The sequence below is a fragment of the Dermacentor albipictus genome, chromosome 3 (genome assembly GCF_038994185.2).
Source record: "Dermacentor albipictus isolate Rhodes 1998 colony chromosome 3, USDA_Dalb.pri_finalv2, whole genome shotgun sequence".
Lineage (NCBI taxonomy): Eukaryota > Metazoa > Arthropoda > Arachnida > Ixodida > Ixodidae > Dermacentor > Dermacentor albipictus.
In genome coordinates this window covers 128,145,913-128,149,608 of record NC_091823.1, presented here as the reverse complement: position 1 = coordinate 128,149,608, position 3,696 = coordinate 128,145,913, and the positions used below count along the sequence as shown (strand labels likewise).

General features: G+C 42.0%; 3 non-coding genes across 3 annotated transcripts; 1 reads left to right on the top strand and 2 right to left on the bottom strand.

The window, feature by feature from the left end:
- Nucleotides 1-2,535: 2,535 nt before the first annotated feature.
- TRNAF-GAA (transfer RNA phenylalanine (anticodon GAA)) lies at nt 2,536-2,610 on the bottom strand. The gene has a single exon. It is a non-coding gene; the product is annotated as a tRNA-Phe (tRNA).
- A 205-nt stretch (nt 2,611-2,815) lies between these two features.
- TRNAS-GGA (transfer RNA serine (anticodon GGA)) lies at nt 2,816-2,890 on the bottom strand. The gene has a single exon. It is a non-coding gene; the product is annotated as a tRNA-Ser (tRNA).
- A 179-nt stretch (nt 2,891-3,069) lies between these two features.
- Nucleotides 3,070-3,144, top strand: TRNAS-GGA (transfer RNA serine (anticodon GGA)). Its single transcript has one exon. It is a non-coding gene; the product is annotated as a tRNA-Ser (tRNA).
- The last annotated feature ends 552 nt before the right edge of the window (nt 3,145-3,696 follow it).

The following is a 3,696-nucleotide window of genomic DNA, read 5'->3' as shown; positions in this document are numbered from 1 at the left end:
GACAATTATCGTTGTGTGGAAGAAGGGGCACTTCAAAGGTTGTAACTCTGCCTAAGAGTGTGAGCCGTGACGAGGGAAAAGAGTGTGTTCTGTGTAAAGTAGTGCACCTGTATAACCTAAAGCTTTGGAGAATGCATTTAGTATGAGCTGGGAAGGTTCCTAATTTTAATTGCACACAGTGAAAACTTCCATGCAGTTTTGCAAAACGCAAACCCCCTACCTTTTTGTTGTTCAAACGTAATGACACGTAGGGCCATAACATGTACATTATGGGTTTCGTTCCCAAACAATCAAAGTGAATAGCACCACCCTAAGTGTTATGTGCCTTTTTGTTAGAGTCTAATGCTGCGATCGGCAGAGAAACGGATTTCTGGAGCAATATAAAGTATTAGGTACTGTGATCTCAGTTCTTTCACTGCTGTTTAAGCATTATCGGATCCTAAAGTAAAAAAACGAGGAATAAATACATGCATATTTTACGTTACAACCCTCATAAGTATTTAGTATTCTGGATTATAAAGGATTCCAGATTTACAATGCAGGACAGATTTTATTCCACTGAAAGAATGGCATCATGCCAATGATTCTGCATTTGGTGCTATGTTTATTTGTATTTAGTTCAGTGGGAATGTGTGTGTATCGTCAGCGATATCGCTTGACATGTTTTATATTGACTGCTTTCTAAATTTAGGCAAATTCGTATTCGCAAATAACCTTGTATGACACCAAGAACTTGCTTAGCAGGAGTATTTCTAACATTTGCAAGATATGAGGCTCTTGAATGCATATCTGAGCCTTGGGTGCACGCCGCCCCCTAATCTCATCAGCAAGTTTCTGGAAGTTGCTTGAACGGGAGAAATAGGGAATTTATAACAGGTGACTTATGCAGCATAAGAATGATGTCCGCAAGAAGCAAGCATCAAGAACTATAAAATGAAGACTATAAAATGCAAGGATTATTTGGGATGATTTAAAATTCTGGCATTGGAACGAAATGTCTTTCAATCTATATATAAACTATGATTATTCACTCTACCACCACTACCTTCATTAGAAACATTCATAATCATTACCCTATCTATGCCACATCATCCTAGCTAATATTCAAGCCTTCATAAGCTGCTTTTTTTACTGCTAATTCTCTGTGGGAAAGAGGTGTCCGTATGAAGACCATATCATATACTTATTACCCGTTTTTTGATAAATGATAAGGGAAAAACCACACCAAAAATGCATTGAGCTTGAGCAAGTTCTGCATTTGATGCTGTTGATTGTTTTTTCCCTTTGCCATCATTGACCCACCTGGTTAGCTAAGTAGACAGAAAAGCTGCAGGAGAAAGGCGGGGGTGCCAAACCAGACTTGTGCCCCAGGGGACCTTTTCACGGTCACTGGAGGAACTGCCTGTGGCCTCGGCATCTTCCTTGAGGGCCATGGCCATGTCTAAGAAACCTTGTCTCCACAGGCTGCACAAAGAAAGACAATTTGCTGAGCTAAGTCTTTTTCTTAAAAGAACCCATTTAAGTTGTATTCGTGGCTTTGCACCACAAAATGACATATGACTGGCCACTCAAGACACTTTATGTGTATTCGCAGGCTTATTCCTTGGAAAAACACTTTTATGTAGCACACAATGAGTAACAGTAACAAAAAAAGTGTATCAGGAGGCTTTCATATTGCTCTACAACTTTTCATTGACACATTTCATTTAATTATTTGAGATATTTAATAATTAAGAATTATGCAATTAGGCAGAATGCACAATATAATCAGAGTATCTCCAAGCGATGGCAAACATTACCTTCATTTTGTCTAGTTACATCGCATTTACATATTTCTAAATCTTGGTGCATGATAGTTAAGACACCCTGTAGATCAAAAAACAATATTAAAATTTTCATAATCATCTTTTGAGTGTTATTGGTGGCTATGGCTGCTTCAAGTTATTCTTTCAGTATGGTACAAGCAGTTTTGAAGTGAAATTGTTTTGCATCGAGGGCATGTAATCTAGACAATCAAGCAAAAGGTCAAGTTGTGTTCACTATTCAGATGTTTAACTAAGAAACTGCAGGAAAAGGAAACAGGACACAACACCTAATAAACAAGAGTTTGACGTAGTAGTTCTGCGGAAACCCGCAAGGTGGAGAGAAGAAATGAATAAAGGGAAAATGAGACATCCACCCGTTTGTAGCAATTGCTACAAAGGAAACCCAAACGGGTTCCTCGAAAGAAAGGCCTCATAGTTGAAGAAAAATTCGTCCCGCTCCGGGACTCGAACCCGGGACCACCGCCTTTCCGGGGCAGCCGCTCTACCATCTGAGCTAACCAGGCGGCTAGCAGATGGCAGGTCGAAGTCGAATTTGTCGACAACACGAAGCAAAGGCAAGTGTTTGACGTAGTAGCTCTGCGGAAACCCGCAAGGTGGAGAGAAGAAATGAATAAAGGGAAAATGAGACATCCACCCGTTTGTAGCAATTGCTACAAAGGAAACCCATACGGGTTCCTCGAAAGAAAGGCCTCATAGTTGAAGAAAAATTCGTCCTGGTCCGGGACTCGAACCCGGGACCACCGCCTTTTCGGGGCAGCCGCTCTACCATCTGAGCTAACCAGGCGGCTAGCAGATGGCAGGGCGAAGTCGAATTTGTCGACAACACGAAGCAAAGGCAAGTGTTTGACGTAGTAGTTCTGCGGAAACCCGCAAGGTGGAGAGAAGAAATGAATAAAGGGAAATGAGACATCCACCCGTTTGTAGCAATTGCTACAAAGGAAACCCATACGGGTTCCTCGAAAGAAAGGCCTCATAGTTGAAGAAAAATTCGTCCTGGTCCGGGACTCGAACCCGGGACCACCGCCTTTCCGGGGCAGCCGCTCTACCATCTGAGCTAACCAGGCGGCTAGCAGATGGCAGGGCGAAGTCGAATTTGTCGACAACACGAAGCAATGGATGTCTCATTTTCCCTTTATTCATTTCTTCTCTCCACCTTGCGGGTTTCCGCATAACTACTACGTCAAACACTTGCCTTTGCTTCGTGTTGTCGACAAATTCGACTTCGCCCTGCCATCTGCTAGCCGCCTGGTTAGCTCAGATGGTAGAGCGGCTGCCCCGGAAAGGCGGTGGTCCCGGGTTCGAGTCCCGGACCAGGACGAATTTTTCTTCAACTATGAGGCCTTTCTTTCGAGGAACCCGTATGGGTTTCCTTTGTAGCAATTGCTACAAACGGGTGGATGTCTCATTTTCCCTTTATTCACCTAATAAACAATGCAAAATTTGAAAATTTAAACTGAACAAGAAACCAGTTTTTGAAAACACAGAAAAAAAGCCAGCAGCTTACATCGAATACACCCTTGCTATGTACTCCAAGTGAAGTTACCGCAATGTTTGGGCACCATATGAACGTAACAATCAATAACTTCGAGCAGAATATTAACACCACTAAATGAACTGGCCTTTGAAGATTCTTGATCTGAAATCCTCAACGACTTGTTCTGGCGTTTAATCTGTCAAGCTCAATCTGTATTCTCAAAAGCTGGCTCTCAGCCATAATTTCTCTAAATGCAACATCAGCTTAAATCTCAAGATAGGGTTGACCTGTAAATAAAGTGGATAATGCATGGCAAACATCATGAACTCTCTTACATGTTAACCAGAGGGTTCACTCATGCAGCCATGAAATTGTGATGCAGACACAATATATTGA